The sequence below is a fragment of the Athene cunicularia genome (assembly GCF_003259725.1).
Source record: "Athene cunicularia isolate RWA chromosome 5 unlocalized genomic scaffold, athCun1 chr5_part1, whole genome shotgun sequence".
Lineage (NCBI taxonomy): Eukaryota > Metazoa > Chordata > Aves > Strigiformes > Strigidae > Athene > Athene cunicularia.
Window position 1 is genome coordinate 29,311,486 of NW_020799101.1, and position 14,880 is coordinate 29,326,365.

Below are 14,880 nucleotides of genomic sequence, written 5' to 3' on the forward strand. Positions count from 1 at the left end.
GTGCCTGAAAAATAATATTTAGGCATGCAGGATCTTTCTTCAATATTATTTTTCATAAGGCAAAACCCACACATTCTTATATTAGGAAAACCTCATAGAACAGGAAAAAACAATGGTGCAATTAAGAACAGCACAATATTTTGCACTTACCATGTCCTGTTCAAATCATCCTCTTTTGATGTTTACAGCACATCTGTAAGATGCAATACTAGGAGGTGCCTTGTGTGACCTGCTGCATGATGCTGTGACATCAGTTCAGATGATGCAGCTCATTATGGGAAAGACTGCTGTTGCCATGGCAACCGAGATGTGATAGGAATCCTTACTGCATTTCCAGGGGAGCCCGAGACAATACGGAAGACCTTTAAAGAAACAGACAAAATGCAAACAGGCTTTTAAAGTACTGTGCCATAGATTTTAGAGCCGATGTTTAAGTACATGCCTTGTATTAAGGAACATTTTAGATAAATTATTCCTTGATGCTGATACAGAATTTAGATATATAAGCTATAAATTATTTTTATATTGGAAAGTTAATATCATGTATCAATTTAAGAACAAATTTTATAAATCAAATTTGTTTACCATGTAAGGGAACCTTACTTAAAAAAAACAGTCAGTAGTATGATTTTAACACTAGGTCTGTAAAGACAATAGTTATTGAACAGTATTTTAAGAAATACATATTTTCACCCTGCCCCACCCTGCTCCTACATCCAATCTGTCATTTACAAGAAAAACCTTGTTGCTAGGGAAAAGCGCTTACTTCAAATTGAGCAGATCACACACTGTTGAATGAATGACAATGAGTTTAAAAAAAAAATCAAGGCTTTTTATTCACAAGAGGGTAAAGAAGTTTCTAGCCAACCAAGTAAAAATCTCCTTATCATTTTTCAACTGTAGGGTGACCTGCATTACCATCTGCATGCTGAGTAGCCTGGCTTTCATCTGCCCATCAGGCAGGCAGATGAGTGAGGACTTTGAAAGCTGTGGGCAAGCTGTGTGCCTAGTGGGCCATGCTGCTGCTAGTCTCCAGCTTCCAGGTAGAGCAAGAAGGCCAGCAAAGGAGAGAGCCCCTCCGCATAACCTACCTGAGGGGCTGGGATGGGAGGCTGGGACGGGAGGCTGAGATGTTACGTTTGACACCAGCAACCTGCTCACATCCTTTGTTCACAGTACTGATGAGAAAAGCAAAGGCTATGTGAACAAGTACTAAAAGGAGCTGTCTGGAAATTAAAATTCACAACCAAAGAAGCAGCAGCACATTTCTGGCCACTCGCCACTTCTATTTGGATGAGAAAAGTTTCTGGCAAAAACTGCTTTCCATAGCCATGAAAATCCCTTTCTACATAATAGGAAAAAAAAAAAAAAAAAAAGTACGAAAAAGGATGGACCCTATAAGCTTGACATGCTGAAGCCCAGAGTAAGACAAACACTCAACTTGAACTAAAAAGTCTCAATGCCCCGAAGATGTCCAATAAATATGGGTGCCACTGTCTGAAGCCCTTCATTCTATTAAACTTCAGGCCTGTGAGAAAAAATTTTGATCTTTGATTCCAAAGGAAACCATAGGAAATAATTATACCCTCTTACCCATCACCCACCTTTGAAAGAAAAGGAAAAAGTGACAGTCATACCTTTTGATTAATGGATTAAATACAAAGCCTCTCTATAAATCTATGAAATGTCATAGCCTCTCTAATCAGTGCTGTCTTGCTGTATGTTCTCATTTTTGACAGTTTCTCTCCTCTAACATTAATCCTATATCATTCCAAACAACACAATAAAGCTCTCAAACTGAGTCAATATCAAATCCAGTCTAATGACCCATGATAGTGTTACTCATAATAGAGCTATAGCTCTAGATTTTTGAACATTTAAAACTGTCTTAGGTCTCTGAGATATAATTCACAATTTAGCAGAGGACAACACCACTGAAACACAATTTGGGTTGGACTGACATGAAAGCTAAGGAATGTTCACTGCAATTCAGCAAAATTTACAGTATGCTGAACACCATGCTGTTCAAATGACACGAGTTTCTGAAAGTTCGTTAAAGGAACGACTTCTCTCTTGCTAATTACTACTAAATTTTTACTGCTATGGAAATTGAAGAGAGGCAGTAAGCCTTTCGGGTTTTTAGGAACATTATGAGATTCAGGATCATCATTAGGGCAAGCCAGGAGTCATAATCTAGTTGATACAAGGGCTCTGTCTTATGCCTGTCAGCATGACCTTTGTATCTCACACAGGGGAAGTGCAACTGGTGAGGCAGGCATATGGGGGAACCACACCCTGGGCTAGCCCCACCACAGTGCAGTAGCCATCCCGACAAGGCATCCCACTCCACGCTCATGCTCGAGACCTTCCAGAATGCATCTGGCTGCATGGGACCTCCATGTAGGCTTCTCTTGCAGAGGTGAAGTAGAGGCATGGCTAACACGGACACAGAGGAGTATGGGCAGGGGAGAGAGGTCAGGCAGGAGCAGGGAAAATATCAGACTATTTTCACAAAGACTTCTGCCTATTTACTGTTAACTACAGACTGTATGTGTCTGTCTATTTGCATATGCATATGATAATATGTAAATGGAGATAAAATTACAGTGATTTTCCTGACTTCTGAGTGTTTGGTATTTTTAAAATATCAATCTGGTTTTTATTTTTCAAAACAAAATGTTTATCATGAGCAGGGCACATGTCAGATTGCATGCAAGGCAACTACATATGGAAAGTCCCAGGCAGAGTGTAAACCAAGGTGTTATGAATGGTGCTACAGTGACTTTACATGGAGGACTTCAAGCACTAGATGCTAAAAGGAATTTCTACTTTATGAATGCAAAAGGCAGCACTGAAGCCTTTGTTTTAAGACAACTGCAGATTTAGAGAAAGAGAGCTGGGCCTAACTGCTCCAGATGCTTTTTTTTTTTTTTTTTTTTTTAAAAAGCCTTTGTTTTAAGACAGCTGCAGTTATTTTAACCCAGCTGCAGTTATTTACCCAACCCAGGACTAAAGTGCTTTCCATTCACATTTCTTCCAGTTCACTGGAACAGGAGGTGAAAAGAAAGAGCCAAACACATCCAATCACCACAGCGAACACCTTGATCATTCTGAAGTATCACCAGTAGGTTTCCAAGCCAAAAGCACAGGGGTTTGTCCTTACCTTTTTCCTGTCAAAATAGAAATATTTTATCCTACTTTCTACTGTAACAAGGCAGGTCAATGCTAGGCATTAATTTCTTGTTTTAAATTCTTAGTTTAAACGCAGTCTTCCTCTCCAGCACAAGCTGTAGTGTCTTTCCATTTCCCCACACTGGGATCTCCCCAATTGTTTTGAAGGGAACAGGTTTTATTGGTGTTCATCAGAAAGGAAGAAGTATTTCATCCACCTACTGTCACCGGTTTCCTTTGTGATAAGTTTCTGTGCGTAACTAAAATTTGTACAACCCACAGAGGTTTTCAATGATCAAGCCTTTGCCATATAAGTAGGCACTGAGTTAACTTTAAAAAGTTCTTTCCCCTCAGTAAGACCAGTAAAAAGCCAGGCACTAACCCTGGCATGGTTTACTTTCCATTTAACTATGTTCAAGAAAATCAGTTAAGAGCAAACTCACAAGCACAGCTAAACAAAGTAAAATGCTATTTCAGACCTTTTCTGCACAAAATCCAGCTGTTTCCTTTTGTGTTTCCCCCTCCAAATGAAGGAAAGCAGTTGCTCTCCAGTTGCCAGCTACCCTGCTCAAATAGCCAAGAGAGAAAGGGGGAAGTACATAGAAGGACAAAAGGAAATGAAAATTGCATATTCTGAATTATCTGTCAGATAAGCCATAAGCAGGCTTTAAATCAAAAATAAAATGCATAAAAAACAAACCCATAATTACTGAATGCTGATGAACAACAGATCAGCAATGTGTAACAACCCTCAACAAAGAGAGCCATGATTCTCATTCAGGTGTTTGCAATCCAGTTCAAGAACCCATCTCCCAGATTTAGCAAGGAGTGCCTTAACTAAATGGTTATGTATCAGGGTTTCCCTTCCACTGTTGACTCTGTCAGAAGGAAAGGCTAGGTCATACACATTGATAATAACTCTATCCATTTTCTCTAAAAGGAAAGGAATATAAATAGAGGTCTTATTGAATCCATCAACTGAATGCTGCATTGCAAAGGTCAGAGATATACATAGTCTGCCTTGACTAAACTCATTAAACATCTATGTCCACCTGGAATGTAGGTAGGGATATTTTCCACCCTGTCATCAAGGTCATCTGAGCTTCTGTTCCTACATTAAGAGATACAGGGTGTAGGAACTGCTGTCTGGTGCAAAGTTGCACCCTTCTATGAAGTAGAAAAAGCAGCAGTGCTCTCACAACTACACAACTCAAACACACTGGCCAGAACCATACACCAGTTTGAAGTCTGGAGCCCCATGTTTCTACTAAGTAATTACATAGAGAAGTCCCTTTTTACACGATGAACACATTCACACTTGTTATTACAACCTGAAATGGAACCGAGTCACCAGTTTCCTATCTCTATGTGGGTCTAAAGATACACCATGAGATTAAAAGGCTGAAAACTCAGTTTCCCTAAGTGGGACTGCCTTGCTTCATCTTTTTGAAGATTAGTAAGTTTTTTAACTGATGGTGCATTTGTTTCTTGTTTCCCTATAACATGAATACATCTAGTGCAAACATCCAATACTCTATTCAGAAATAGCTTCACAAATGATTAAAAAAAACCCAAAAACAAGCCAAAAGCATATAATAAACAAAGATAGCATTAACTCTACAACCTGAAAAATTTCAGTCACCCCTTTTGTACATCCATATGGTAGAATAAAATCTTTCCATTCCAGCATAACCCTTATTTAGTCATGACTCCACATATTGTGTCAGAAAGCAAAGCAGCATCCTCATTCCCAACACACTGAAAGATTACAGCCGGGACATGAGTAATGGGACACTTCTGCCGGTCACTAATAAGCTCAGGCCCTCAGATGGAAAAACACAAACTCCAGGTGTTTTGATCTAGCTCTGGACCAAATACTACGTTGTTCGAACACTTCAGGGCATAAAATATTGTGATATTAGTGTATTTGTTTTCCTTTCATCTCATGCTGTCAACCATGCAAGTAGTATATTATTAACAGAATAAGAAAATGCACTAGAAAGTCTTCAGCTCATTAAAATAGTATTTATATGAAAAAAATGAGTAAAATTACCTTGAGATTTTTCTCCTTATATTTTAAAATACAACTTATCTGCAATATAAAGACCAGTCACTTCCAGTAATAAAGCTGAAGCTTTCCCAAATCAAGTTGTAAATCTTGCCTCTGAACTTTTCTGCCTACTCCATTTACAATAATAGATAGCACCAGAAGTCACAGTCCCGGTTTTGCTCGTTACAGTCATATTGATTGACTAATATACCTCAGTTTGTGCACCTTTCCGTATTTTCTGAAGTTGTTTCTCATGTTTGCTCTCCACTTACACTGGTCTGATTCAAGATTGCAACCTGATCACTTCGTCTTGAAAACTGCAAAATCCTCCTCTACAACCACCAAAGATCAATTTAATCTCTTTCCTTTCACGGTATTACCAATAAGTTCATCTTTCCAGCTTATCTTACAGTGAGCTTTAAATCCCTGAGCATTAAATCCTATATAATTCTTTTCTATATTCGCTTCAAACATTCTGGAAAACTTTTCATAGTTTCATCTTCCTGCTCCTCCAGAACTGACTACACTTTTCTCTGCCAGTAGCTTTCCAGCCTGTTCCTCTTACAAGTGCTTCCTTTGCCACTACCTCCTGCCAACAAGGAAAATCTCTATTCAAAAAATAAAATCAGTAATAATTTTCATCTTCATTAAAATTCTGCTAACATTGTTTTGCACAGCTCTAACCCTATTTGTAGACAATTAGGAAAACAACAAGCTGACTACCATTACTGACTGACTGCTATACTATATACTTGGCCAACATGTTCTAAAACATCCTATTTTCCTTCTTCCATCTCAGCCCCCTCCAGTCAATCTGTGATTCACCTCCCCACTTGTTTCACACATTCACTACATACTGCATTTTAGGAACACCAGATTAATGGCATAAACATAGTACACACATGAGATTGAAAAATCCATGGGAACAGCTGAATAATCATCTTGTCTTCATGTTGCTGGATGTACAGTTATTTGCTCTGAAACTGGCTAGATTAAAGTTAGTTGAGGCATTCTATTACTAGGCTAAACTTTTAGTTTGGTTTAAAGATGTCACATACTGTACGTATATCCACAGAGGCACGGGGAACAAAGAATGGTTCCCCATACAAGTTAAAGCAGGGATCTATTTTTAGAATCCAATGGCAACAGTTATTTTACAAAAAAAAAAAAAAGTGCCAAAGCTTTTAAGAGCATCAATTTACAATAAGGCTGCTTTAATCTTTCATATTTTCTTTTTTAAAACACAGTTCAGCTTTCAGTGGAGTCCAAGTTAGTATTTAAACACGGTAGAATAGCAAAAAAGTCTAGCTACTAGTGTCATGGAATGCAGAGCTATGGGTGAAAAAACAAACTTAAGAACACAGCAAGGAATATCAGATAACTTCTGCTAATCATAGGTTGCTGCAAGGTACTAAAACTGACTATATAGCAGAAGTAATTATCACAGTCAAAAAACAACTCATATTTTTAAGTAAATGTTATATACCAGTTTGATACCCCTGAAGAAAGGCAACTTCAGAGAATAAAATGCAGAATAATTCCATCAGCACATTACAAGCCCTACTGTGCATATTACCACCTCATATTAACTAGTTTGTGTAGCAGCCACTTTTATAAGCAGAATAAAAAAATTCACATTCCAGTCATTGAACCATTTGCTGAAATGACCCAGATGCTGGGAAACAGTAACTCTGTTTATTTTTACATGAGGAGGCAAACTATTATCTTTAAAAAAAAAAAAGAAAAAAAAAAAAAAAAAAAGCAAGCTGTGGCTGCTTATTTTTTCTCACTTTGGCTGTTGGTATCAAACAACCACCAATGCCATTCGCTAACAAGTGAACAGGATGCAAGCAAGATACCTATACCTGAAGTAGAGCTGTACATACCATCCTCAGAACAGCTCTTTGGGAGGTCTCTACAAGGTCCCTTACTAGCAGTGTACATAAATGCTGTAGAAATGACCACACCAAACTTCACAAGTTTACTCATTATGTGCTATAAACAATAACTGCTTACATTTACTATCTGTAGACTAATACAATTCCTTACGTTATTATTATGGCTGGAATATCTTGTTACCAACTTGCTTATTCAGAACCCCTACGACACGGGCACACATGTATATCTTTATTTCATATATTGAAAATATAGTCACTATTTATTGTTTCTATTACTTCTAAATTAAATTTTTTATTACAAATATCCTCACATCAGAATGGACATTAACTATCTTACAGACCTTGGGCAAATATCCTTTGCTCATCAGAGTTGAGGTCCTACTAACCGCCTCTCTATATCCAAGAGGTGGCTCTGGCTCCATTCTATACAAGTATTTTGAGCTTTAGAGACAATAAAAACAGTTGACCAAGTGTAACATTACCACCCAGACAGAAGCACTGCATAGATATAATGTCCCAGCAAATTCTGGCCTGCTACAGATAGCACTGTTCTGAAAATGAGTTCTCCAGATAGAAACATCACACTTGAGCCCCAAGCCCACCCCTCCTTTGCCTGCCTACACTAACTCAGTGTCCATATCAAAAAAAACCCAGGACAAAAGGAGCCTTACCCACCAGCAGAAAAAGCAAAATTGTCAACAACTATCCTCCCCCCAGTGCACCAAAGACAAAAGCCCCTTACTGACCTGACACCACAGACACACTGAAATGGCTGAAACCTGGGCTCATCAGGGCTGATGGATTCCACCTGTGGGGTCCTCCTGGCCCCCTCCTTCCCCTCAGCTTCCACCCCTTGTGAAGGGGTTCCCAGCCCAGCAGGTGCTAAATCTGGTCATCAGGAGAGTACTGGGGTGGGGGAAAAGGTTTTTTGCAGCTCTAGCAATTTCATCAGGGCCCCAGTATCTGAAGTTTGACCCTGGAGCACCACTTGGGTAGATTTCCCGCTAGAGAGCAGCTGCCGTTGCTCGCACCAGATGGGTTTGGTGACCTACAGGTAATGCTTTGGCTGGGCTTTACCCATGTTTTACCAGAATTCCTGGTGAAGGTGGTGAAGCTGTTGGGAATTTGAGGAGAAAAGGCCAAAGCTGTGCAAGGGCACAGAGCCTGAACAGCCCTCTGATTTTTAAACACACTTTCTTTATAGAGTTAGGCATGCTCACAGGACAACGCAAAACAACTTCTGTCAAGCCTCAGCCGCAGAGCAGATTTATCTGCCCTTTCATATGGCCAGTTGGACAATTAATATGTACGCAAAATAAACTGAGGGATTGAAATTTGAATCAAACTTGGTTGAAATTTGAAAATCTGGGCGCAATGTGCCTGCTGCCACTCAGGGAAGACTCCTCGCCACAGGGCCAGGCGTGCCGGCAATGTTCTGCAGTGACACTCAATCCTGCCCCGGCGCTGTGGTCCCCTGAGACAACCAGGGGCAAAACACTGAGATGCAACATTGTCCCCGTGACACACTGAATGCAATGGTACCCCCAGACCCAGAAAAGAGGCCAAGGCCATGTCAAGCGACTCAGGTGCTCTTCAAAAGACAAACTAGATCCAGATTGGTTGATCCTCATGCACGCACTTAAATTAGCTTTCTGGTTCAAAGCAGAAGTATGTTTTTAAAGCAGCTCTCCCAATCATCCACATTTATTGTATTTGCATTCAAATCACTGAGCAGTCTCCAAGGACATGAACTGCATTCCTTTCTCACAAAGCTAAACCAAAAGATGAACTCCATGAGTCCACCCAATGCACTCCAACTGCAAAGAAGTATTTTATCCTGGGAACTAGACATGGTCTAGCCTGCACTGAAATCTCCCGCAGTGCTTCCAGTGTAGAAGTTAGGCCCCCGGCACCAGCTGTTTTGCTCCACAGCTCTGCTCACTTGGCCAGGCACTGCCACTGAGGCGGGGCTGTGAGACCAGGCTGACCCAGCCGAGTCCCTGCAATGCACCTTCACTGTTCACAGCTGGCTCTGAACCAGCATTTATTAGCTCTGTGCTGCATTAAAGAAACTGCATAGCCTCAAAATCTGGCTTCTCCCTGAAGACAGCACAGCTGCATTTACACAGCACAGCATCTGATCTAATAAGTCCTAGCAGACCTGAGCTGGCTCTGCATCATTGCCTCTTTCCCTTCCAGTCTTACCACAAAACCACATCTCCCCACCCTCCTCCTCCAGGCTTACCCTATGCCACAGCCCATCTCACCACCCCTCTCCCTTGCTTGCATCCTTCCCTAACAAATTACTTGTATCACTCAACCTCCGTGTGCTCTTGGTCTTTGAAATCTCTCAAAACCAAATAAACATACCTTTTCCGATGGTACTGGCCACAGTCTCTGAAGACCGCGTTCTCACTTAGTGTGGCAGAGCCTCCACAATCCTTGGTATAGTGAGGCTGACGCTGTCTCATGCCTTCATAGCCCCTATAGGTATCTAGCCTGGCCTTTTCCTGCCAGTGGGAAGGAACAGGCATCTATCTGTGCTTTGGATGGTAAATGGAAAAGGGATCTTACTATTGTAAGACTGGATTCCACAGTTTTCCATATAAAATGCATCAAAGGCAGCTGAGCTGACCCAATTGTTCACTTTCCACCAAAAAAAAAATATAAATCTTAATGCTTCCTTCCTAGTCCTTTCTTAACTTTCCAGCAATGCAGTTCCAGCCCTTCCCTCACACTAATGAAACTTGTCAGATAATTTCATCAGCCCATTTAACTCACTAGTTCAGCAGAAAATGATCCAATTTTTGCTGGGTTTATTTCCTGCTAAATCAGTAAAATAAATCGACCGACTGAGGGTAAACAGTTGAGTCTGTGTCACTCCCACTTTTAGGAGAAGTAAGCTGATAGATGGTTTCACCTCTCTCTGCAAACTGCATTTTTCTCTGACATATTTTTTCTGGGCTTGGTGGGGAAGGGTTCATACCTCAGAGCACGCCTGATGTTGGATCAGGGCTGGCGATAACAGGAGACAGCCAGACACTTATTCAGTGTAGTTACATAATGCTTGTATGTATTGGTCCTCTTACGTGCTTGTCCTCCCCCATCACCTGTGCTGCTTATACCTCCACTTGATCAAACATCATCAGAGCATATATTTACCCATCCTCTGTGTCCATATTGTGCTTATATTAGGTTTACCTTTTTTTGTAGGTTTTGTGAAATACTTGTCCATCCCCCACTATGGTATATGAACAGAGATGTATTTGTTCAACTCGGAAAGACCATGGTTTTGGTAATCTAGAGGATGTCATATCATTCCCTGTATAAGGTAGGTCAACTTTATTTAGCACGCTGCTCCTCCATCCTGTTTTATTCTCATTCAAGGGACAGCCATAGGCTATCATTCACTGTATGAATTCAAGAGGCAGAATGATTAAATTTCCTTGTTCCTTTTTCTGTGTTACTCCTCACTGGGGTACCTGAAAGCTTCACAAAGCCAAGCTCCTTCGTGTTCCCAAAATCCCTATACTGGGAGAGGTTTTAATCCTGCTTTAAGAAAGATAAACAAAGGCACACAAAGATTAAAAATAAAAGTATGACTAATTTTGTGTGTCTCATCTAAGATTTGTCTTTTCAAAAGCATGTTTTCTATTCAAAGCACAGCTGCTGTTGATTTCACTTTCAGCTGTGAGCCCTCAGCAAGCCAGTTCCCAGGGTTTGAAGTCAAGACCAAGGAAAACAAGGAAACAAATACCAGTGTGAAAAAAAGTTTAGCTTAAATAAATTGCCTAACATCATATAGAAGATCTGTAGTAAAGGCAGAAGCACAGGCAAGAACCATTCTGAACTCAGTGACCTAAATTATGAGTTTATTTAAAATCTTCCTATACTCACTTGCAGCCTGCTTTCAGCTTCTGCTACAGACGAGTGATGGAAACTACAGAAATCTCCTGCTCATTTTTGCTTTCACTTATTTATCAGACATCCTTCCCATGCGGGCATTTTGAAGAGATGAAATAATAGATGAACATTATAATTACAGACTATATTAGAAAACACTCATGCAAGATGGTCATTATGTGTTAATTCTAGTGTTGTCTACCTTAACCAGGTCAGGCAGCCAAATCCTAACAGTGACCTATAGAACAGGTTTTTCAGATATGTAATTTTGTGTGCTTGATCCTACATGGGGTAGATCCACATGTCTGATTTACCTTAAATAAAAGCCTCTACGTTGAATATGATGGAGGTAGCAAAATGTCAGTTTAACACAGGTACTTTCAAAGAGCAGACCCAAATATTGTCTGGCCATCAAGTGAAGCTAAATTCTAATGCTGTGAGATAGACAGATGTCTGATTTATAAGTGACTTTTCTTTAGTAATCTTTGGATTACCAATACATAATAAATCAGAATACATTTTCATATGAAGACTATAATGTGATAAATATACAGAACTACCAGCTGCCAGCAAAGAGAACAATTTTTCATTTTTCTAATGTGAGGTTAGTTAATACATAGCTGGTTATCTCAGTACCTTGAAAATTGAAAAGCTATGCTGAGTTTGTGCTTCTACTTAAAGTTTTCAGTTCTTGAATGTGCATTTCCCAGACAGGAAGATAATTATCAGCTTTCGATTAAAACAAAATATAGGTCTTACATGCCTCCTGGAAATTTCCATCAAATAAATTGGTTTATTATATGTTTTAATTAAGTTGCTTAATAATCTCTGTACAAATTAATCTTCTCATTAATAAGAATATATACTTTATTATATCTAGATATAAAAGAATTCAGTTATACATGTGGATTTTTACGATATAAGAATACTTGAAAAGTCAAAAAAAGAAAGCATTCAAGAAAGAACTTAGCTTTGAAAATATATGAGAATGTGACAGCCCAGCGACGTCTGCATGTCTACCTCTTCATGATAATGATCTAAAAACTATAAGTGTCATTAATAAAATAAATTTTTAAAACCCCACCAAAACAAAAGTGACGTTTTACTTGTACACTGTGCAAAATGTTTTAATTTTTAAATATCTTCCTCTGTTCTGAACAGTGCTGGTGCACGAGTCCCTCTCTGACAGCAGGACAAGCAGACAAGATTGTGGTGCAGCATGGTCCCTTGCACTGGGAGCTGAGGGCACCCGCAGGGAGCAACTGACTCCCCTGCACACTGTGGGTGTCCTAGTGGTGTCAGCTACAAGGCATCAGAGAAGCAAAATAGCTTTATTCCTCCAAAGGCCAGAGCTCATTTTAACAAAGGAAAACAAATGCCTGTATCCTTCTTCAACAGTCAGCAAAATGACCACAGGCTTTAAATCCTATAGAGTCTTTTTGCCTTATATCTTTAAGACACATCCCTTCTTGTGTGTCCATAGGCACAGCTACAGATTTAGTCCACTCAGTCATCATTTCATGACTCAGTTACTGCCACCTTTTGGCACCTGACCTTGATAGGTTTAGACTGAAAATAAACCCATCTTTTTTGTTGATTGTCACGTTGTTTCTATTGCTCTCTGCATTCCTCTGCCTTCTCACAAGTGTAAATTATTCAATTTCAGTTCCTTTCTTAACCCATCACCACCACACCAATCTCATTTCCATCTCCAAATCAATTTAAGGCACAAAACTTTATTGCCCTTAAAAACCCTCCAGAATGGATTGCTTACTAGCATTCTCTTTTTGGGCAAAGGTCCTCATAAGCTCTGAAGAACTTTGTTCTCAATTTCAAAGAAATCTCTTCCTAAAACTCCCTTATTTATTCTAGCATTATGCAGGTCATAAGGCAGAGGTATCAAGATACCAGCAGCCCATCAAACTGATCAGTACTAGAAGTGAAGCTGGAAAAGGACATATTCTCATTAGACCAACTCACAAAACTGGAAAATTAAACATTAGTCCTTCTTTATAAACATAAGCAAAGAATTTCAAAGGTACGCACAAACTGAGAATAAATGCTTTCAAAAAAACGCTTAATTAAATATGTAAGAGAAAGTGGAGCTGGTATTTAAGAGTGGAAAAAGGTGCTGGAGAGAGAAGTGATACAGTAATTCTCTCCAACAGGAAAGAGATGGATAAAATATCATATATGGGACAAGAGGGAATAGCTGGTGTCATGGAATAAAACTATAATGCCAATCTAATATAACTTTGGAATAAAACATGTGACCTATTTCAAAGTCACAATCAAAAGCTGTTCTGTAATGTACAAAAACTGTCCTTACAGGAGAAATGTTCCACCATAACCAGATCAACTTCAGAAAGATACTACATAGACAGCTTCTTGAAAGAAGCTATATGAGGAATCTAAGAGTTAAATCTTTGCAGGCTGGAGACTGACTACTTAGAGACACTGCTTTATAGGCACAGAAAAAACACATCATCTTTTAAAGAAGGCTGTGGAAGGGCAAAAAGCCACTAACCAGCAGGGTAAAGAAGTTTTTAGTGGCAGGAAGACATATATCAAACAGCAAAAGCTATGTCCAAACGAGGAATGTAGAAAAGACTATAAACCACGGCAGTTCAAATGTGACGATGTGATAAGTCAAGACCAAAAAAAAAAAAAAAAAAAAAGTTAAAAAAAAAAGTTTGAGGAGAAAAGCTTGCACAAGAACAAAACCAAAACAAACTGTAAGTCCTTTCTTGAACATAGCAGGAGCAGAAAGCTTGTCAGGAGTCTGTCAAGCCAGTAGATAACCTGGCTATGCAAGGGGTACTAATAAGCTAGGACCATAACAAGGAAGCTAAATATATTTTTCACTCCTATAGTTACTATGGAAGAGTCTTACAAAGTTCATACCCCAGAACTCTTTGCAGGGGAGTCCCCAGATGGACCTCAAACTAAGGTACTGAGAAGCTGTTATGGAACAAACAGGCTAAACAAACTAACAGAATCATAGTCTTCATTGAGGAGTACAGAAGAAAGTCAAACATGATATAACTAAGATACTAACAATGTATGTTAATTCTCACTTTAAAACTGCCTTGATAACTCAAGTATGGCATGTAGGAAATCTGGCACTAATTTTCAAAAGAATTTCATAGAATGTGGAAACGATGAACAAGCTAATTTGGTGTCTGCACTGAGGAAAAAGTAGAATATAAGAAAGAATTTGTGACAAACAATATAATGAGGAAGAGTCACCACACATTTTAATAAAGGAGCATGCACCTCACAGACCTATTGAGACCTTGGAGGGTGTTAGCAAGTATATGAACAAAAAGGGTCCAGGTGATACTATCTAACAACTTTTCTCATCATAGGCTCTCGGGGATATTAAACAGCCTGGAAACAAAAATGAATTCTCAGAATAAATACTGGAGAGGCAGGGTATGAGAAAACAGTTCTTACATTAGAGGGAGGTCACCAGGGCATTTCTGCCAGTAGGTGAAGTGGCATGGTGTGTTGATAATTCTGTTATTCAGTCTGGTAAAGATGAGGGCTGTCTCTGAAGAACCACAGAAAGAGCTTACAAGAGTAAGTGACTATGCATTAAAACAGCAGGTAAAATTCAGCAGACATTAGGGTGAATTAATGTACCTGAGAAAAATTATCCTAATTTGCAAATACAGTGGTAGGTGCTGAGGTGTCCATTTTGAGTCAGGAATGAGACTTTGTGGACTTCATAAATAATTCAATACAAACCTAAGCTCAGTGTCATAGAAATCAAAAAAGCAAATCACTTATTTCCTGACAGACTAGCACAAACAAGCACTCATCCTACTCTAATAATGGTATTTAAGCCCACATCAG

At 39.3% G+C, this 14,880-nt stretch overlaps 1 protein-coding gene across 3 annotated transcripts in view; it reads right to left on the reverse strand.

Annotated features, from left to right (window-relative positions):
* The window catches only part of AKAP6 (A-kinase anchoring protein 6), a 287,672-nt gene extending 287,425 nt beyond the window's left edge, over window positions 1–247 (reverse strand). For 2 of the 3 annotated variants that reach the window (XM_026849466.1, XM_026849464.1), the window contains exon 1: window positions 151–247. The gene's annotated coding sequence lies outside the window, so the exon portion shown is untranslated. The remainder of the gene's footprint in view (window positions 1–150) is intronic. The other variant, XM_026849465.1, reaches the window with a different exon arrangement.
* Between the last annotated feature and the right edge of the window lie 14,633 nt (window positions 248–14,880).